Below are 22,982 nucleotides of genomic sequence, written 5' to 3'. Positions count from 1 at the left end.
ACTATGTTTTCTATAGACAGGATATTCTCCTTGAATATTCAATTAGTCTAATATTGTTTACAGTGGCCATCTGTTTCCCTATCAAATTATCCTGTCACTTTTGTTAAAAATCAATTGCCTGAAAAGGTGTCAATCTATCACTGAAGTCTCTTTTGCATTCCATTGATCTGTAGGTCTAACATTGTGCTGGTTGGATATGCTTTCGATGATCGTCTTTAAGTCTTAAAAATCAGTCTCTACAAGTCGTTCAAGGTTTTTTCCAACTGTCACAGCTGTTTAAAGTCCTTTGTATACAGATAATAGATCTCACAGTCTTTTGATTTCTGTAGCAAAAGATGAGGAGATTTTATTGGAGTTGTACCTACCCTAAGGAGTGATTTGAGGAAGCTGATGTCTTCCATTTTATGGACATGGCGTCTTGCCTTAGATACTTTGATCTTATTGGTTTATTTCCCACAAATGATAAAGTTTTTCTATTATTAGAACTTGTTGCTGCTGGAATTATTTCTTTATTTTCCGTAATTTCCTTTAGGGAAATTATGCATAAAAATATGTCACTTTTGACTTTTATATTTAGAATGTTTCCTGTTAAATTAAAAGCACCTATTTTAAAGGGTTCTCTGCTTGACTGTGTCTTTGCATGGAATTGTATTGTCTGTGTTGACACATAAACTGTCGTATGGCATATGGGTCTCTTACTCTCCATTGTGTGTGGTGGGCACTTTAATGATGACGTTTGTTTCTTCCTGATACACCTTAATTTGTAAGTGCATTCCACACTCCCAAATCACTACATGCTCAGTGATTTTATGGATATTTTAGAATATATATCCTTTTCTCCCTATTAATTTTTAAATATGTTACTCTTTTTACTTATTTTCACTTTTACTTTTGAGATTTATTATTATTTTTTCATACTTGTGATTCAACCCTTCACTCCATTTTCTTAAGATTGACCTTAGATTTGAGGGCTTTGGTTTTATTAACTTTTTGTTCCTTGCCAATTTCATAAGTGAACATGGTGAATTTGATCATTTCATCCCAACCTCCCCTCTCATTTCCCGCTCTCTTCTACTGAGACCTTTCTTGCCAACAAGCTCCATGTCCACCCTGCATCTATGTCTCTTGTGTGTTTATGAGAACTATATTTGCTTAATTATGGTTGCTTGTATAACTTGGGGATTATTTACTGAAACTTGGGAAACTAATAAGTGGCCACACCAAGGAAGAGGATGATATTTTCCTTTCATAAATATCATATAGTCTCTCATGAACCCTTCTTGATCAAACATAGGGAAACAGTGACAGGTTCCAACCTGTGTATCATAAAAACTTTATAGACATCTTGAATGTATTTAGACCCATTTCTCATCTGTATACTTAGCTATAACCATAATATACATTTATGTATTCTATTTCCATAGGTTACAAACCTTTTGATGAAATGATGGTTTCATTTAAATCATTTGCATTTTAGGTAAGTCGCAAAGGGTAATCAATGCCTTTTATTTAAGCCACCTAGATATTTTTAGTTACAATCTATAGGTTTTCATATTTTTATTTGGTGAAAATCACTTTAGTTTGAAAAAGTTTTATTTAGCATTTTTTTAGTAACTCTATAGATTATCTCATATGGTTTCATTAATTTATCATCCTTCTTAAAAGACAATTTCATTTAATATAGAATTCTGGGGTAACACTGTCTTTCTTCTTTAGAACTTGAGTTTTTTCCCATTGTTTTAAGGCACCCACCCAAGTTTTAAAATTCTTTTCTTTTTATTTATTTGAGATTATAATATGTTTGTACCTCTTTCGCTTTCCTCCCTTCAGCCCTCTGCCCGGGTTGTCAGAGCTAGCCATATGGCACTGCAAACCTAATTGGTATACTCTTCCCAGGAGAAGACTATTTCCTCCACACTCATTATTTCTTAGTTGCCTGTAGCTGTTTGTATAGGGTGGGACCACGGGTTTTATCCTATCTGCGTTGACTTATCTATTGTTATTGCCCTTGTTTAGCTCATGTTTAGGCAGTCATGTTGGTTAGACTTCATGTATGCAACTCCTGACATTACTAGGAGACACAATCTCTCTGATACCCTACTTTCCAAAATCTTCCCTATACCTCTTCCCCTTCTTCCTTGAGCTTTAGGCAGGGAGAGTTTTTTTTTTTCTTTCTTCAGTACGTGCTGGGGTTGAGTTTCCTGACTGTATTTTGATTGTGGTTTTAATGAAGATTACACATATCTGATGCACACTTTCTGAAACAACCAGTAATCATTTGAATTGCTTTATCCCTCACTTAATGCATTCTTTTCCTCTATCTGCATTTACAACTTTATCTTTGAGCATGAATAGCTATGGTTTTATTTGTACACACTGAGAGAAGTTTACTAAGTGTTTTGTATACATATAACTTTATATTTCACAAAACTGGGAAGTGTTTGGCGGCTAGTACTGAAATGCTACTCCCCTATTGTCTCCCCTTTGTCCTTGCAAGATATACATTTAATATTGTACTTAAGACCTTTTCAAAGTTTGTTATTAAAAGAGTTCTCTGGGATGTTGAAATGGCTAATCATGTAGAGGTGCCAACCCTGTTGGTCTATTATTCATTTTCAAAGCTCACAAGCTGGAAGGAAAGAGTTACCTCTCACAGCTGCCTTCTGACCTCCACAAGTGTATGGTAACTTGTGTATGATAACGTAATACACACAATTTTAAGGCTTTCTTCATATTACAAACCTTATCATTTTTGTTAGAATGTAGAGGTAAAGTAGTGTTTATCCTGGGGATTAAACTGGACCCATGCTCACCCAGGTCATACTAGCTGTCTGCTAAGCTAAGCTGCATGCCAAATCCACGTTCACACGCTCCCGATCTGTCTGCGAATCCAGGTGTTCTTCTCTGCCTATACCATTCCATTAGGCTCTTCCCACTTTCCAACTTTCTCAGTTCCATATTTTCTTCTGATCGTCAAAAAATTATTCCTGAAATGTCTTTCTGTTGTACATATGAATGATAATCACTTTCAGCTGTGAGTTGACAGCAACTTAAAATTCCGGATTTCCCCCCATGATGCTTTTCTGTCAACTCCTTATCCATGCTTCTTGGGATTTAGGTTGTACATCAATAATTTGTAGTACTAGGTATCTTGAAATATTCTGCTTTCAATTTTTTAGTTTTTATATTTTATATTTATTTGATAAAATGAATGTATAGTGACTTGCTTGATATTTTGGTTCTCTATCATTGACTATTGTATTAACATGGACATAACCATTTTAACATTTCTAATTTATATTACTGATTTTACTAGTTCGTTATCTTTTAAAGTTTAAATTAATTTAAATTCTAAATTCTTGTATCTGAAATAGTTCTAGCTTCACCTTTGTATGTTTTGATTGTTAATAACTTACAACTTTTGCTTATTGTATATTTCTATAACAGTGTTTTTGATCTGGTACGTGATATGGTTATAAACACTTTGCTATTGTTCTTCTATAGCTGTGGTTCTCAACCTTCTTCCTAATGTTGTAACTCTTTAATACAGTTCCTCATGTTATGGTGATTCCCAACCATAACATTATTTTGTTGCTACTCCATGACTGTAATTTGATGCTGTCCTGAATCACAATGTAAATATGTGATATGCAACCCCCAAAGGGGTTGAGAGCCTTTCAAGGTTCTTGGCTAACTTACTTATAGATGCTTGGAATGTTCACCAAACACCAGCCTAAGAGAGTGAATGATTCAGTCTTCTGCACTCATGTTAATTTTGCATTTTAAATATCCACATTTTGGGTAGCAAACTTCTAGAATAGTCTGGGATGTCTGGCATAAGCGAAGACTTCTTCACGAAATATTTCCCCATTAGAAACACATATATGTTGCAGATATGCAGTTTGTCTTCATATGGGTCCTGGACAATTGGAGCCAGGGCTATCCCAAAACCTTTTGCCTGTATGTGGAATATGTTTTTCTAGCTGGGCTGCCGTTGTTGGCCTCAGTAGGAGAGAAAACATCTAAGAACCTCACGGAGGCTTGAATTGCCAGGGTGGGAGGATACTCAGGGTGCCCCCACCTTCTCAGAGGAGAAGGGGAGAGGAGAATGGGAGAAGGATTGTGGGAGAGACTGATAGGGAGGCAGGGCAATGAGCAGGATGTAAATTAAAAAGTAAAAAATAAAAATAGAAAAGAAACACGTGTATTTATGTGACTGTCACTTCATTTTTCCGTGTCCATCTCAGGGCTAAAATTACATACATATGTGTTTCATAGCATACATTCAAAGGACAAACAAAATAGCAAATGTTTATATTACTAAACAGCCATAGCTGATTTGGAAGTCAAGAAAAGTTATTGCTAAAGTGATTAATACCTATGTGTCTTTATCTTAGGCCATTTGAAAGAAACATGTTATGCATATGCAACGATAAAATAAATATACTTGCATATCTTTTGGATATATTTGGATATGTAATGTAAACGTCTTCTTTGTTTAGAAAATAGGTACACTGTTTATTAGGTGTCCTAACAACTTGTTTCTTCTCAAGGTCAGGTTCATTTTCATTCCTATTTACGGGGTGATGACTGCCAGTTTCTCTAAATCCTTTGTCAAATTAAGTAGGTTCATCCACTTGCATGATTTATTTCAGAGATACAACCCTAATTAAGCACTGTTCTGACTTGGGTACTTATTCCCCCCACCCCTTCCAAGAGCCTGGTTTATGAAATGGTACCAGTAAGTCAGCTGTCTCTGCTCTTGGCTTTCTGGGAGTGTCCTGAAGAAGTGGTATGAGCCTGGTGTTTCTGGTTTACACTACTCTACCCATTGCGTTGTACATAGAGGACAGGAATGAAAAATCTCTGTAAGGTTTTATAGGAGTCTCATGATGGCATCTGTTCCTTTTGGATGACAGACTCCACTTGTTTGGTTCTTTTGAATAAGATGTCTCAAATGTAGAAATGATTAGTAGAATAACTGCTGGAAACTTATCTCTCAGACTTCCATAGTGGCCACCAAGAGTTACTTTACAATGAACATTTTAAAAGGCAAGTAAACATCATAAGAGCTTCCTCGCGCAGATACAAGAAGAGAGCAAATACAGAAACCAGTCACAGAGAGTGGAACCTAGGAGTACCCAGCTTGAAATCTCTCCCCTCAGAGCTCAGGGACCCTAGAGGAAGAGAAGGCAGAAAGAGTGTAAGCGCCAGAGCAGATGGAGTATACCAGAAAAACAAGACGTTTGAAGTCATCCAAGCAAAGCTCACAGGACCTCACGGAGACCAAAGCAGCAAGCACTAGTGTCCACAGGTCTGTCCCAGGTGGGACAGTATGGTTTTCCATTAGTAATTTTTTGGTATTCCTCATTGTGCAGAACCTGGGACTCTGAATCTTGTGACTTCTCTCAGGTCTCTTTCGTTTTCTGTTAGTTTACCATGTCCAACTTGGATGTGATGGTTTTTGTTTTATCTTGCTACATTCTATTTTGTTTTGTTGTCTCTTGGAAGCCTTATGTATTTTAATGAGACACAGAAAGGGAGTAGATCCTGGTGGAGGCGAGTTAGAGAAGAACTGGGAATTGTAGCGGGAATTGAATCTATACTCAGAATATATTGCATATGAAAAACTATCTTTTAATATAAGGTGAATACATATTACAGCATTCTAAATATTTTAAATATAAAGTGGGATTTTTCAAAGACTATAAAAACTTGTATAATGTGAAGTGTTATAAAACCTTACCAGTTGGAAAAAATAGGTAAATAGCTAAACAAAGGATGTATACTATACAAAACAGATTCTACTTCCTTACCTAAAGATTCTAAAATTTTACGAACTTTTTCAATATTAGTTTTACTCTAATTCTTTTATTTTTTGCTCAATGCAGTTACATTAATATGAATATGATGGTTTAATTTTTCTCAATTGGTGGTTACTTGTTTATTTTTAATTCTTATCTTTTCAAATTCTTATTTTAAAAGCTATTTCCCTCGTTATTAATTACCACCTATTTCATTATTTTTATTAGTGACTTGAATTGTTTCTGAGGGGGTGGGAGAAATAAATTATAGACCATGTAATTTTGTGTTTATAATTTTTGCAATGCATAAAACTGGTAAATAATAAATACAGATAGGACACTTTTGTTTTAAATGTGTATTTGGATCTGATCCGTTAAATGGTAGTTGAAGAATCAGCTAAGAAAGGAAAGTTGGGAAACCCATCCAGAAAGGCACCTTATCTTGGCACACAAAGATCTGTGAGTGTAAAGAAGATGCACTGGTCTGCACTGCTCCTAAGCTCATGGCAGACCTTCACATGATGACATCTTACTCATGATTGATTTAATAATGCTGGTCATGATCTCGATTTGAGGTTACTAGACACTCATAATTCCTTATAATAGATGACACTGTAATAAATTAACCCACAAACATTTTTGCATGTGTAGCCATTTCTTGTGGGAACTCATTCTTGTTTACATCAATTAAACTCTATTATCAAGAGTAGATATTTAGTTTTTTAATTTTCAGAAGTTATTATGATTTTTTCCATGAACATTAAATTCTAGTTCCTGGCAATTTTCCTAGAGATTTAAGGTGAAGGAAGCTTATATTCCCAAATCTTTAAAGTATATAAATAAATGTTTCAGTTTAAAGGAATAATTTTAATGAAATATGATACCTTCACTCTTGTGTGACCTATTAAGAGACACAAGTTGGCTTTACGTTTGTGCCATGTGGAGGTACGTGGAGCTATAAATGCTTCTGGGGAACTGAACTACTTCTTTGGTCATAGTTATTTTTGTCACAAGTAGTGTACATAGTTTTAGCTAATGGTTCGTTTATGCAGGATGTATGTATATGATTACATGTACTGTTCAAACTTGCCAATTAAATGCAGTTCATCTTCATGTAAACTATTTATTGTCTTCATCAAGTGTAGAATAGAATCATTTTGATATATAAATACTTCAAATAAAAAACTAGGAAAAAGAAATAACAAAAGGCATTTTCTGGTTAGAGCTGATACATTATCACCTTTCAATACTCACTTTCCATCTGGCCTTCTGTGAGGTCCATACCCCTATGGCCGGAAAGAAGGAGGGTTGGTGGAAGGCTAGAAACTTGGAAACTGTAAGGAGCCACCAGCTGATAAGTTATCAGTTCTTCACCAACACACAAGTCACTAGGCAGACAGTTGTAGGCAGGCACCCAAGTACAAGCTGGCACACAGGCTTACAGACAAACACGTTAGGCAAAGTTCCAGCTCAGGCTCAGGGTAAAGTCTTTGACCTTAAAGCCATAAGTATGCAGAATCACACAAAAATGTTACTCTGCCAAAAATAATTATATAACAGATTACTTGACTATTTACTTTGGGGTTCCCTGGACATCTGGTATAAGCCATATTGTGCTGACTCATACGCCCCCAGGTATGGTGTCAGTCATGTTTTGCTGACTCATACTGGATGTATATTAAGGTAAATGTTGGCAAGATATAATCTAGGCCTTACAGCCTTCTGTGCTCCACCTTCACAATGGGGGTGGAGGTTTCCATGTTTAAGTATTTAGAAGAATGTTCAGGATTGTTACAGAAGCTTAAATATACTTTTAAATCTTTGTACCTAAGTACGTTTGAATATTTGCTTATTGTGACAAAAGTTAAACTCAATTCCATATGAATTATAATGCAATTTATATTATATATAAACATATATAGCCATGTGGTAATGGCACATGCTTTAATTCCAGCACTTGAGAGGCGGAGGCAGGCAGAACTCTGAGTTTGAGGCTAGCCTGGTCTACAGAGTGAATTCCAAACAACAAAGAGTAAACAGAGCAACCTTGTCTTGGAAAAACCACACACATGCGTGTGCATGCACATACACACACACACACACACCTATTTATATATTATGTATACAATATATATGTGTGTATATATATTATATATACTCATTATATATTATACAATTAATGGAGGTACCAATTACCTTATTCCTCACCCTTGACGTGATGTGTATGTGTACTATTGTATGTGTGAATATATATCGTAATATATACCTATATTTTATATATATTTAACCTTATTTTACAAATCAGAAACTGAGAAGGCATCAGAAGACTAGTCTGCCGTGTCATAGGAGTGTTGAACCTCATGTCCAGTGACTTGAATACTTAGGATCGTTGCTAAGGTCTATCAAGTAAATGCACAAGAATTAAGCAGCGCAGCAGCAAATAAATTCATTAGCAAATGTTTGCTGCGTGCCTACTGTGTACAGCACAGTGCACGAACCTCATTTTCCGGGTGCTTAGCAGCACTTTCGAAAGCCTTGGATGTTTTATAGCTGCGTTTTCATCATTATAAAGGCATGACCCTCTTCTGGGCTTCCAGCCAAGCACCAAACAGCATGAGATAATGTGCAGAGGCCTATTCTTGTCATCTGATAATTTATAAAAATGAAGTTGTCCATGAGAACGATTTCTATAAATATGTTTTTTTGTAAAATATTTTACTTTGGGAATTAAACCATTTGTTTTCCTGTATTTGAAGATTGTTGATGGATTCAGACCACTAAGAAATCGTGGTACCTGACATCCCTAGTGCCTGCAGATTTCCCTGGGAGCTCTTGTCACTTTGCAGGAACCATATTATCTTCTTGAGACCACCTGGGGATAACTTATTAATTTGTTAGTTTACCAGTTTCTAATTATCCTGAATGACTTAATGCTGTTCCCAAGGTGCTACAGGATGTAGCACTGTAAATCTGATACTTGTTGGTAAGTCTCATCTTTTATGAGGAACTCTGCGAGAGCATCTAGATGGGAATCCCAACTGAGATGCTTTTCTCCTTTTCTCATTATCCTCCATTCACAGCACTTCCTTCCTTTTGTGTTCAGGAGAGAAGGAATAACACACATGAATTATTGGCTACAAAGCAGAACAATGGCACCATCAGAGATGTGGTAATTAGGAGGTCTGTAATGGCACCTACGTGTCACAAACTGCCAATTAATCTTGATGATAAGAAACAATCAATTCAGTCACCACTACTTCCTTCCTTCAGTAGATCCAGGCAAGCATCAATGATCTCTGCACTTGGCTTCTTTTTATGTTTCCCCTGGCCACATCTTCTCCCTTCTCTGGAGGGTGTTTCCTGGAGATGGTGAGGAATGCTGTGCCTAGTTACTGAGTGTGATCAACACACTTGGTATTTCCATGATACACAACATGCATGAAGCATTTGCTTGATGCCTAAGGAAATGTGTGGAATAACTTCTGAGTCCTTTAATCTGATATAGTTCATAAGTACACTCAGGCATCCCCAGAAAACATTAACATCTTTATTTCTCTTGCATCAACTTACTCCAGTTACTTTTCATCAACTGCTAGTTGAAAAATACTACCTTAAAAGAGCAAAAGTCGAGTGATGATTTCCCGTGATGTACCTGCTCTGTGGTTTGAGGGTTCTTGAAACTCTTAGGTTTCACTTGATACATACACTGACCACGTGTCATGCAATGTTTACAGAGACCTTTCCTTTAGACTCAGGATTTGCACATCTTCATTCTCCATTCATCCTCCGCCTCACCCTGCAGGGCTGCACAGGAACTCTACACCCAAACCAGTTGCCCCAAGAGTTGATGTCACACACAGTCCTCTTGGTCATAACTCTCAGCACCATTTCATCTTTATTGCCTACTTCTCTTTTTCTTATGTTTCTTTCACCAAGACCCTTTAATATTAAAGAATGTCTTCCAGGGATTTACTGTCAGCATTCCTCAAGTCTAACTTCTATAGTGTTTATAGTCAAGGGTCACCTTTCTGAACACCAGCTACAGAAATCCTAAGGCTTGCTTGATGTTGTCCTGTATGAGGCTCCAGCTTAATACTTCTTGGACTCACACACTGATGCTACTGTGTCAGAACCTTCTGCTCTTTTCTATGTCTCAGTAAATGACAGCTCTCTTCAACTACTGCTGTTACAAAACAGAGAAACAGCTTCATTGCCTAACTCTTGTCATCTTCTCTACCCAATGGTCACTTTTTATTTGTGAATTCTCCTGAAATGTTCTTCCTCCTTTCCAGTTTCACAATCTGAGTTGAAGTTGCTTTGACATCTTTCTTGTGTTAGTCCTAAGGGAGCTCCTTGAACCAACAATAGCCCTCCTATTGTGGACGGCATGAACATTGAATATCACAGTTCCATCCTGCAGCATAGTTCTTAAAACCTTGCCTTCTCTCGTGGGTATTTCTTATGCTATGGATGAAGAGCTTCTTGTCACCATGGATACTGTATAGAATCTAATCTCTGTAACCTTTCCATCTCTAGGGTGTACTTAACCCAGATTCTTTCTTAGGATCTTGTATGTTCTTATTCCCTCTCTTGATGTTGTTCGTATCTATTTTATTCCATCTCCTCCTACTTCACTTAAGAAGTAACAGCATACTATTCAAAGCTCAATGCATGTTTTACTTCCTCACAGTCTTTTCGTAATCATTCAGAACCATCTTGTATAAAGTTTTGTTGGCCATCTCTTCTCTATTGTTGAAATTTAGACAATTGTGAAATAGTTTAAAGGACAATTTGAAATCTTTCTCATCTGTTATAGTCCATGCTTCACAAAGAACTGTATTTAAGTTATGCATTACCATATACATGTAAATAGCTTGAAAGAGAATTATATTATATATATATATATGTGTGTGTGTGTGTGTGTGTGTTAAGTGATTTATCTAACAAGAGGTATTTTCAATGGTAATTTATTTATGGTATTTCTAAAACAATCAGCATATAGTAGGTGTCTTAACAACAAAGAAGTGAATATACTAGAAATAATTCCGAGGCTTATATAAAAGTCCCTTGAGGTTTTGAACCTTGATCTGTTTATTAGCAATACCTTTATTGCCAAGCAATGTTTGTAATCTCAGGTTTTGAGAAACTGATTTTTCATTTTTAAAGATTTTTAAGTGTATTTATGTGTGCCTGTGGGTATTTACACAGGAGTGCATGTGCCCTAGAGGTTAGATCTTTTTGAACAGTAGCGTCCCTACCCTCCCATGCATGCTAAAAATCCATTTGCTCCTCTGTAAGATGAGCACATTCTCTACACTGCTAAAGCAGCTCCCCAACCCTACCTAACAAATGGATATTTCTGTCTTTTTGAGAATATGCTTACCGTAGATGAGAATGCTCACAGGACAGCAAACTATGCCAATGGCTGCCATTGTAGGTATAGAGAAAAAATCATTGTCAGATTCTACATATTTAATATTTCAACAAAGTGAATATGAATGAACCATTAAACTTTTGACTGGAGTTGAATTTTTTTGTCCTTGTATTGTTCAGCTTTTTTTAACTTCAAAGATTTCATGAGAAATATTTTTCAGGTTTTGTTGAATGTAGCATTTCTCTATAACTTGGATTTTAGCAACATGTTATACTGTTCTTCCACTGGGTGTGTCTTTACTTATACAAATCATGAGTATCTAACATAAATTTACAGTGCTGATATTGCCAAATGTTGGGTTTAGGTCACCTCCACTTTACCTGTACAATAGGTGTTTCACTCCATAATACATTATCTTACTATTGTGCTAACAGGCACATAAATTACCTCATGACTTCAGCTGCCATAAAATACTGACTAGTAGGTTTGATTTCTTTGGAATTTTAGATATTTTTGTTCATTTTGATGAATTAAAACTCTTCTTGACCAGGTTGGCAATGAATTTGTATCACAAAGTCATAAAAATCCTAAAATTTCCTGAGCTTTTTCCAAATACTAAGTAACAGAGTTTGGTGCTCTGAAAAACATTTTTTATAAAGATTTTTACTTATTGCATATAAATGATACACTGTCACTGTCTTCAGACACACCAGAAGAGGGCATCAGATCTCATTACAGATGGTTGTGAGCCACCATGTGGTTGCTGGGAATTGAACTCAGGACCTCTGGAAGAGCAGTCGGGTGCTCTTAACCGCTGAGCCATCTCTCCAGCCCTCTGGAAAAAATTTTAAAGAAAGTGTACTGGGTAGTTTTATGTCAATTTGGTTCAAAATAAAGTCATCTGAGAGAAGGGATACTTCCTTAAGAAAATACCTCCATAAGATCTGGCTGTTGGCAACCTGTAGGTCATTTTCTTAGTTAGTGATTAATGGGAGAAGACCCAGCCTATTCAGGATGGTGCTAGATCAGGGATGGTGATTCTGAGTTCTGTAAGAAAGCAGGGTGAATAATCCATGAGGAGCAAGCCAGTAAGTGTTATCACTCCATGGCCTCTGCAACAGGTCCTGCTTCCAGGTTCCTGCCCTGTTTGAGTTCCTGTCCTGACTTCCTCAATGAGGAATTAAGATGTGGTGTGAATAGTGAGCAAAATTAACCCTTTCCCCCCTAAGTTGTTTTTGGTCATGGTGTTTCATCCCAACAATAGAAACCCTAACTACAAAAGGAAGATTTGAGTTTCTAAAATAAGGGTCTTAATGAAAAAGGCCATATAACCAGTCTCAAACTTTGGCTTCCCAGGTATTCTTGTGCTCTCAGTGAAACATTTCCTTTCACCTTGTTCTCTCCTGTATCAAGTTCTTCTTGTCTGCAGCTGAAAATAAGATGCTGATTCAGCACTGGGCCCTATAGCATGTGCAACATCATATTGTTCTGAAGAGCAATTCTTTTAGATTAAGTATTTTGTATTTACTAAGAGAATAAATGCATACATTCTGATGAGGAAAAAAAAGGTTAACATCTGGACCACATGAATCTATGCTTCTGAGTGGAAGTGGTCTCCAGAAAGCATTGTATCTTTTCTTTTTAGCATTATCTGAGACAGGAGGTTGTATGGGCATCTCCATGTGGTTGGCAAGGGACAACTGAATTCATCCAGATAAAATAAAAATGCAAGCATGCATGTAGCATTCTTTTAGCCAGAACTTAGTTGTTGTTTGTACAAGAAGTTTCCACTTCTTATGACTACAAAGAATCCTCAATAATTGACGATTTGGATCCTAAAATTACTACATAGAAATGCCCATGATCTGTTTTTACATTTCTAGCACAGCATTTAGCTAAAAACCTGTGGACAATTATTCAATTGTTAGTGATCTTTAGTTAGTTATTAATATATTTATTTTTACCTTTTCAATGTATTTATATAATATGTGCACATCACTTAAAATAATTCATGTCTTCTTTTTGTACTTATCCCCACTTTCCACCAACTCTCCCCTTCTCTCTCTGCTCTTTGACGATGAGTGTTCGGATCTTCTCTGTTTTGTGAGCACATTTCTAGTTCCCATATACCAGGGAAAGCACTAGATTTTCCTTCTTATTTCTACTTTATTTTGCTTAAGTAAAGTGAGTTTATCTTTCTAATCCCATTCTGATTAAATATCAGGATGTTAGTCTTTTCTACATGGATATAGTATTCCATTTTGAGTACATGACACCTTCTCGTTAAGGCCTTCATCTATTACTGAATAAACATGTCAATTCTCTATTTTGGCTTCTGTGACTACTGCTTTAAAAAGCATGAGAAAGTAAGATTTTCTTTTATGTGATGATTGTATATCCTTTGGAAATACAGACATATCAGAATCATGTGGTTTTTGAAGGATCTTCATGCTGTTCTTTTCAATGACTTAATAAGTTTCACTTTCACTAACATTGTTCAGGAATTCCAATTTCTCTGGATCCTTGGCAGCATTTGTTATTTTGGGAATTTTCAAACCGTAGCTGTTCTGACGCGGTAACATGATGTCTTACAGTGGTTCTAACTGGGCCTTTCTGAAAGGTAATCATCTTTATTATTTGAATTCATCCAGATAAAGTACAATGCAAGTGTTCATGCAGCATTATCTTAGTCAGACCTTAGTTGTTGTTTATACAGAAGTTTTCACTACTTATGGCTACAAGTAATCCAAAAAATAGATAATTTAAAATTCTATGAATACTAAATAGAAAGTATTTGTCATATATTTTCATTTATCTTATTGGAAATATTTCTAAAAGCAGTGCATATTTTCTTGCTTTTCTAAAGACATTTGCTTATGTATTCCTGTCTATGTTCTACAATGAATTCATTCTGATCCTAAGAGCTGTATTCTCTTAATTATGGCCCACTTTCCCTGGTCTGTGTTAAATTACATAAAGGATAGTTAATGGATCAAGAGGACAATGGTATCAAAGCAGCACATCCAGACTTGATTTCTGGACCTTTTGTTTAACACAACATTTGAGAATACGGGTAATTTATTCTGCCATAGGTCAGTTTACTCAGGTGTAAAAGAGGGTGTCATTGGTACTTCATGCTGCCCCATTGATTAAATGAAATAGTGAATATACATTGAAAGGTACATATCAGGTAACTAATAAATGGTAGTGATAGAATTAGTGTGTTGTAAAATTCTGTCTCCAGGACAACTGGATAGCTAGTGTTTTTTCCAATACTGAAGAACTACTTTAGTGTTCTTTTGTCTACTTTTAGTGGCTCACATATCACTGCTGAAAGAGTATTTGTAACCTTAGTTCTATTTTATCTTGGCTTTTTTCCCCTTCTTGTACTTTTGGATTGAAGTTTTAGTTTTATGATTGGCACTTCTTGTATGATCAATGAATTATATTCGTATCATAATCATGTCATATTATGAATTATTATGTTACATATAATGTTTATTACAAATTCTTTTGTGTTGTGGGTGATTTTCTTTAGGGACTTTTTTTCTATTTTCTTCTTGTTATTATTTTAGGTGTCAGAAAATATCATAACTTGGTAATTCAATCCAGGGTTATTTTCCAATGTAATGTTTCAATCTTTTTTTGCGGATACAACAAACTTTATTGATGGTATTCAAGAGGGCTCCCTAGGCTTCTCCTGGTATGATGGGTCTGTAATGGAAATTGTGAGGGAGATGCTCAGTGTTGGGGTCAAGTTGGGACAGGGACTCTTCAGCAACTGAGGACCTCTCTCTTACTCTCAGTGTCTTTGCTGGGGTGGGTGGTCCAGTGTTTCTTACTCCTTGGAAGTAATGTAGGCCATGAGGTCTACCACCCTGTTTCTGTAGTCATAGTCAGGAAATGAGTTTTACAAAGTTGAACATTGAGAGCAATGCCAGCCCTAGCATCAAAGGTGGAAGAGTGGGAGTCACTGTTGAAGTTGTAGGAGACAACCTGGTCCTTAGTGTAGCCCAGGAAGTATTTAAATAGGCCCTCGGATGCCTGCTTCACCATGTTTTTGATGTCATCATACTTGGCAGGTTTCTCCAGGTTGTATGTCAGATCCACAATGGACATATTAGGAGTAGGAACATGGAAGGCCATGCCAGTGAGTTTCTTCTTCAGCTCTGGGATGACCTTGCCCACAGCCTTGGCAGTACTAGTGGATGCAGGGATGGTATTCTGGGCTGCCTCACAGCCATCACACTACAGATTTCCAGAGGGGCCATCCACAGTATTCTGAGTGGCAGTGATGGCATGGACTATGGTCATGAACCTATGATGCCAAAGTTTTCATGGATGACCTTGTCCATGGGTGCTAAGCAGTTGGTGGTGCAGGATGCATTCAGTGAGTTGTCATATTTCTCGTGGTTCATACTCATCACACACATGGGGGCATTGGTCGAAGGGGTAGACATGATGACTCTTTGGCCCCACCCTTCAAGAGGTTCCCAGCCTTCTCCATGGTGGTGAAGATGCCAGTAGATTCCATGACCTACTTAGCACCAGCATCACCCCATTTGACGTTAACGGGATCTCTCTCCTGGAAGATGGTGATGGGCTTCCCATTGATGACAAGCTTCCCATTCTCAGCCTTGACTGTGCCTCTGAGTTTGCCATGGATGGAATCATACTGTAACATGTAGACCATGTAGCAGAGGTCAGTGAAGGGGTCATTGATGGCAATAATCTCTACTTTGCCAACTGCAGAGCAGAAGGCAGCCCTGGTAACCAGGCACCCAATATAGCCAAATTTATTCATACTGACCTTTACCATCTTGTCTACGGGACAAGGCTGGCACTGCACAAGAAGATGTGGCTATCTCTAGAAGAGGGAGCAGATAGCCATAATTTTCCAATCTTACCAATGCTTTACCGGCTATATATAAGAGATAAACTAACTGGACCGAGGAAAGCCAGATACAGTGGCTTTGAATGGAGAAACATGATCACTTCTGAAACTATGTCTAGCTCTGTTTTCAATTTCAAGATCTCTGTTCTGGGTCTGCCTCTGCTTCTCTTCCCACTGATAACTAAAGAACTCTTGTTTGTTGTTTGAATTCCATATTTCATATTCTTATAATTTTCATTAAGACAGGAGTGAAGAGGGCTTCCATTTGTTTCTATAGGCATATGGTTCTCAAGTAACTCGCAATTATACTCTGCAAGCTGATAGTGATAAGATGCATTTGAGGAATCAGGATGGTACCCAGTGGTGATGGGAGAAGTGATGAGTAAAGCTTATCCATGGTTCTGTCTGTCCTGGGACTGTCTGCTCATCCTCATCCATGGCTCTGACCTGGTACTGCCTGCTCATCCTCATCCATGGCTCTGTTCTGAGATTGTTTGCTCATCATTATCCGTGACTCTGTCCTGGCACTGTCTGCTCATCTTTATCTATGGCTCTGTTCCAGGATTGTTTGCTCATCCTCATCCATGGCTCTGACCTGGCACTGTCTGTTCATCCTCATCCATGGCTCTGACCTGGCACTCTTTGCTCATCCTCATCAGTGGCTATGTCTCGTCATGTTCATCCCATCACTCTACCTACCACTGGTACCCACCCAGCTCACTCCCACCAGGGGTCGTCTCTGTTAACAGACACATGGATGTTCTTTGGAAGCTGATGACCTTCCAGCTTTATGAATCATCATAAATGCATTAGAGAACTGGCATTTCTAGAATATGCTCTAAATTTCTTCTATAGTATTGAAGAATATGGACAGGAAATTCATCAACTGTTTTCTCATAAAATTTACTCCTTTACTACTAAATGAGCTACTATTCAGACACCTAGTATAACCTATTCACCTCTGACTGATAGAAAAATGCTGTTACAAACTTTTCAATATTACATAAAATATATATATATATAAAGTATATATATAAATGTCATATATATATACTTTAATAAAACAAATTGGGTATTTTTTAACATTTAGCTATTTGAAGAGAGACTTTACACTTTTATTCCATTTGATGCTGTTGCATACAGTTGGTATTTTTGTTATAGATTTGATGTTTTTCTACTTCGGTCAAGTTTTTATTTCAAATTTTGTATCTAACTTATAAATTATATTGCTATAGTTACAGATTGCCTATTTTTTATATCACAATAAATCTAGATACATAGGTAAAAAAATCACAGCTAGATAATAACAATACCAGAACTCTCAGGAATATCTGAAAGCATAAGAAATTACATCTGATAATATGAATTTTCTTTAATATATATTGTGACCTTTCAAATATTATTGTAAGAATATACTTTTCTCTAGACTCATTAATCAATTACATTGATATGTTTCCCATAATGCTAATTTTAGGAGGATGGATTTGATTGTAATGATGGGAGATGTCTAATTTCAGTCTTCCAATGACTCATGATATTAAAGCAGATAAATACATGGAGTTTGCACAGCTTCTATCTTAGGGATACATCTGTCACATGGAGCAATCTAGCAAGATAAGCTCCTGACATCCAGGGTGGGAACATCAGTAGACTTCATAGCTTTGATGTTAGCTATGTGGAAAGTAGATCTTTTCTTCATTATCATAGCTCCCTTAGGATTTAGCTGTGAACCTCCAAAAATGAAGTTATGGGGCTTTTTGTTTTGGTATTTTTGTGTGAAAAATTTGCTTCTTTATGTTTAGAAATGTCACTCAACAAACACTTATTCTATAATATAAAGGTTTTTTTAAAGTCTATGGAGAAGCAACAACGAAGGACAACAGAACCCTAGTAGCATTTTACCGAAGAAGAAAGGGGCATGGACCTCTAAAGCACATGCAGAAGGAGAAACTGAGCAGCAGTAGAACCTGCGTGAGGGCAGTGTTAAACATGTGACATAAATCCTGTTTGTATTTCTTGAGTAGATCTTTAAGGCAGTGGTTAGATTGGCATTGCAAGACCTGGCATTCAGTTAACAACCTGTGAAAAATATAGACTGTACTGTCGATTGACATTTTGTGCTAAAGTGTGATAGATATAAAAAAAAACAAATGTAAAGGTAATGATAGTTGAAAGATATACACGGAACATTCGGATCACATTTGTCTACTTTGGGAACCATTACACAGTCATTTCTGGGAAGGAGTTGCTATAAGTAGAAGAGTTCTTGTATAATTCTTTGACATTTATGAGTTAGAATTAATCTCTTAAAATAAATATAGCTCTCAGTCCAGAGACTGTGTGATTCTGAGACAATCTAGCTTGTTAACAGAAGTTTTATTTCAACTTTCTACACACTGGTGAGACATCTAGAGGTATAACTGTCTGATAATTGCCTGTTCTTGACACAGTGTCTGCCATTTTGGATAAAACTGACTTAATAAAAATCTGAAAGCTTTTGTTTGGTTTTGGAGACAAGTGCAGAAGACATTGAATGACTTAATGATTATCTGTTTATAGATAATACTTTTGGTGAATGTCTAATATAGAGACTTGATCAAGTACACCTTTAGAAACCAACCAGAGAAAACATTTTGATTTACCTACCTTTCACAATTTCTGTCTACAGCACACATTTGTCCATTAGCTTGGATACCAAAGCTGGTACCATTTTGTGAGTATAGGACCTTGTGAGTATTCTTCCTGTTTTATACCTCAGATTGATGATCTGAGCAAAATATTAATTTTTAGCACCATAGATGCTAGCACCTGTGGTTCAATTTAGAAAAGAAAGCAAGAGAACAGTATAGAAGTCCAATCATCTTCCAGCATCCTCTCTTCTCTTCAAGACCAGGAAGTTTAGCATCTTGTTAGAGCACACATCTTAGGAACATTTTTATACCTTAGGCCTTTGCCTCCTTATTTCTGTCTTTAGCAGCAACTATCATGATAGTTGATCGTAGAATACATTTGGAAATACTAGACTATTTAATATTAGAAATCCAGAGACCAATGTTCTTGTAGGGTTAAGGATGACTGAATACTGTTAGTTTCAAATTATTTCATCTGATTATTTGAATGGAAAACAAACAAATAAATAATTATTCATCCTTGTGATCTAAGGATTTTTATTGTGTAACCCAGAACTTTTACAGCACAGCATACAGCTCATAGACTTATCTAATTATATTTTATTGACAGTGTTTTGCAATCAAGGGCATATAAATAAGTATATGTATGTATATATTGTTATAAATGGTGACTATATATTTATGAGCATCTTATTAATGAATTTACAATTATGTAAATAAAGCTTAAATGATTTAAAAGTAGGATATCAGCAAAGAAAGAAAAAATTCTCTTATTCTCTCATAAAACACTAATTTATCTCTCAGTGTGTTCATGAATCATGCATCATAATGGAAAATACCACTCCGTTGAATTATTTGATGTCTCCCACCTTATACAAATTTATCATAATGAGTCTTTAAAACTAATAACTTCAGAAAAAATATATAAAATGTATTTTTGTGTGTAAATATTTAATAGCGGATGCCAATAAAAATGGATAAAGGGCTATTGCTTTCCACCAGACAGGTTAATTAAACAGCAAAGAACGACGTCACATATGTGAGCACATTTTCTCTTGCTAATCTATTTTAATTCAATTAAATACAACCACTTTTTACTTCAAGATATGTTGTTTTCAATTTGCATCTATTGATTACTTCATAAATTGCAGTGTGTGCTAAGCAGGATTTATGATGTGTGCTGGTTACACTGTCTCATAAAATATTCTTAATACCACAGGCTGCATTTATTTCTCCTTAACAATTCTAGGAGCACATATTGTCCAACTCACATAACTAGAGGCATTTTCATAGACTATTTTGTGTTAGGAACTACAACTCAAACTTCAAATAGACAGGTGCTGAACTTGTTTCTAAAATTTGATACTTTAAGACTTTTCATGTTCCTATCTTACTTCATGCTGTTATTAAAATTTCCTAAAACTTGTGGTTTAAAAATGACAGAAGATTCTCATAGAGGAATGTTTCTCAAAGAGGAGGCTCTGATGGGGAAATTATCAGCAGATTTGGTGTTTTATGGGGACCGACTTCCTGTTCTTTCTTACATTCTCTCTTACTGTAGTCTCAGACAAGGTTAGGGACAAAAACTTTTTCTGGTGGTTCTTTTACAAAAGCATTATCCTACTCATGAGGGCTCTATAGTCATAAGCTCATCAATGTGCAAAATATTATTATACTCAAATGATTTCTATGAGTTCATGTGGGGGACCCAAGAATTCAAAATATAAATCTATAAATTTGGTGTATCTATATCTATATATTGTAAAACACATATATTTATAGTATATTTATGCATTATATATATGATAATATATTAGTGTGATCACTTATCTCAATCTTTAAACCATATCATTTGCACAAATACCTATATATTTTTCTCATGAAAATATTAAAATGGTAGACAATGGGAGAAACTGAGACTTCTGCTCTTTTTATAGAGCGGAATAAGGGTGGTAACCCTTATTCACTAGAATGATTGATGTCACACACCTGCCATTTAGATTAATATTCCATTCTTGGCAACAGTTAGTCTCCATTAGCTTTGATGGGTAATGTCATCACTGTCCATATGATTAAATGACACTTAGCAATATGGATTTCCACAATTGTGTGGTATCTTCCTGAGATGTCATTGCTATCCTCATTTTTATAGCCAGAACATGGTGGAATTTGTCTATGCAATGAAGGGTTCAGATAGATAAATATAAGAAGGGGAGGTTTTCATTTGCTACTGGCATTGTTTAACATTCATAAAATATTGTTTTATTGCCCAGATGTTGGAAATTTATTAATTATCATATTGGCTCTTGGGCCTGGATCTTGCAAGAGTGATAGTAGACGCCAGAAGCTAAATAACCTTTTTTCATTCTGCTGAATAAAGGATTGTTTGTGCTCTCCAGTTGATAAATTATCTCCATGCCCTGTCATTATAAAAAGAAACTCATCTTGTTCCCTGGGCTGGCAGGAGATGAGAAGGCCGTAGAGAGAGCACCGGGAGTTTTCCATTCACAAATCATGTGTAGCATGTGTGCTATGGGTCCTGTCTTGAAATTAATGTGGAAAGAACCCAGGATTGGGCATAATATTTTCATTGTTACCTCTTGGTATGTGATGGATCACCACACATTTGCAGCATTGAACTTTGGTTTTACCCACACTAAATTATTTTATATTTAGAAGTCAATTCCAGCATGGAGAAATACACTCTTTTTACATTCTTTCAAAAGAAAAGGGAAGGTTAACATTCTAATTCAGGTAAGATAGGATCAGCATTTTCATGGTTATTGTGTTAGTTTATAAGAGATTCGTGGAAATCTTTGCCTTCAGAGCTTACCGCTGTATTTTGAAAAATCTCAGGTTATCCCTTAAAACTATTGTTTCTAATAATAAAGAGCTAGGGGTGTGGCCCAGGTGTACATTGTCTACTTAGCATGGAGAACACCCTGAAAAACAGCTGCAGCAGTAGACTAAAAAAATTTTAAAATGAAGAAAAGAAAAGAAAAGAAATTTGGGTCCAATAACATGGCTCAGGGGGTAAAAGACTTATAAAGTAACTGCTGCCACCTGATTTCTGTCCCTGAATCTCAAGGCAGAGGGGAAGAACTGATTTCTGACCTTGCCCTCTGATCTCCACAATTGCTGGGGCACAGAAGTACATATGCAATCATGAGTCTGTGTGCACATGCGTGCATGAGTCTATGTGCCCATTCATGCGTGAGTCTGTGTGCACATAAATATGCACTCATTCCCTCCCCCATAAATAAAAGGAAAAAAGGAAAAGTATCAAATCAATATTGGCTGAGTTTTTTATTATTAAATTAAATTAATTTTATCTTGTAAAGTGATTCTAATTTCGGATTCTCTTATAAAGTGTTTCAAGTGCAGGAAGTTCTTTCTTCCTATGCATCTTCACCACCATAATCACCCAACTTTTCAGTAGGCACGCTGAATTACAGAGCTGTATTATCCAAGTGATAATCCTATGGAAGCACATGAGCACTATGAAAATCCATTATCCTTGTCCATGGTAGTCTGCATTCTGTGGATGTGGACAGGTATGCACCGCTGCATCTCCAGCCTTAAATTGTCAGACAAAATAGTCTCAGTGTCTCGAACTTCTTCAGACCACCAACCTATTGAACATTTCCCAACCAAGCATCAGCAGCCACTGACCCCTCCACTGCTTCCATAGGTTTGCTTTGCGAGCATGCCATACTTTCACTACTGAAGCAGAATTTTAAGCAAATACAAACTTTGTCCCTTTGGGTGTTTACAAAGATGGTTGATATATGGACATCCCAACATAAGAATATGCTTTATTTTGTATCAAACTGCAATACAGTTTTCCCATGAGTACCTTTTGCATTTTTCTCAGCAATGGATGAGATTTTTATTGTCCCCCATTCATATCCTCATCTACATTGGGGGTTTTGAGTGTAGACTATTCTCCTAGGTGTAGAGTAGCAACTTTTCAAAATGGTATATGATGTTGCTGCTAGACAAGTTTTTTGTGTGTATCATTTATCTGCATATGCTTTGGGGTAAGGTCTCTTCATACACATAGCTCATTAATTTTCAAGTTTAAAATACAATCACGACATTTCTTTCTTACCTTTCCCCATGCAAACATTCCCATATGCTCCTCCCTGCTCTATTTCATATTCATACCTCCTTTTGTAATTGACTGTTGTTATGCGAGTGTATGTAATACATATGCAAAAGTATTCGTAAATACAGCCAACAGGGTTCATATAATGTTACTTGAACGTACATTTTCATAG

At 36.3% G+C, this 22,982-nt stretch overlaps 1 protein-coding gene and 1 pseudogene across 14 annotated transcripts in view; one reads left to right on the top strand and one right to left on the bottom strand.

Moving 5' to 3' along the window:
* The window catches only part of Nlgn1 (neuroligin 1), a 925,330-nt gene that overhangs the window by 90,565 nt on the left and 811,783 nt on the right, over positions 1-22,982 (top strand). The window lies entirely within an intron of this gene.
* On the bottom strand, positions 15,017-15,997 carry Gapdh-ps85 (Glyceraldehyde-3-phosphate dehydrogenase, pseudogene 85; annotated as a pseudogene).

Source organism: Rattus norvegicus, chromosome 2 (assembly GCF_036323735.1).
Source record: "Rattus norvegicus strain BN/NHsdMcwi chromosome 2, GRCr8, whole genome shotgun sequence".
Classification (NCBI taxonomy): Eukaryota; Metazoa; Chordata; class Mammalia; order Rodentia; family Muridae; genus Rattus; species Rattus norvegicus.
Note: the sequence above shows the minus strand (reverse complement) of the source record. Positions and strands in the feature narration are given on the sequence as shown.